This window comes from Pundamilia nyererei, unplaced genomic scaffold (assembly GCF_000239375.1).
Source record: "Pundamilia nyererei isolate P.nyererei 1_Seehausen unplaced genomic scaffold, PunNye1.0 scaffold00208, whole genome shotgun sequence".
Taxonomy (NCBI): domain Eukaryota; kingdom Metazoa; phylum Chordata; class Actinopteri; order Cichliformes; family Cichlidae; genus Pundamilia; species Pundamilia nyererei.
Genome location: NW_005187609.1, coordinates 427,340 through 427,670, shown reverse-complemented (window position 1 = coordinate 427,670; position 331 = coordinate 427,340).

Below are 331 nucleotides of genomic sequence, written 5' to 3'. Positions count from 1 at the left end.
AGAGAGAGAGAGAGAGAGAGAGAGAGAGAGAGAGAGCAATGTAGTGTAATGTAGTTGGCTGCAGATATGATGGAACTTTGTTCTGTATATCATGTTGACTTCTGTTGACTGAGCTTCTTCCTGTACCACTGCTTGAAGGAAGTATCATCTAGAAACTGGGAGTACATTTTAAGACCACCGCTGACACAGAGCAGTGCCCTGGGTCAACCTGCGATCCAGTATATCCGCTTCATCAAGTCTTCCTCATTTTATCTCTCTGGAAAATCTATGAAAAATCTCTCTTTAAGTATTCTTAGGGCCAGTGATGTTTCATCATATGAACCGATTTGAG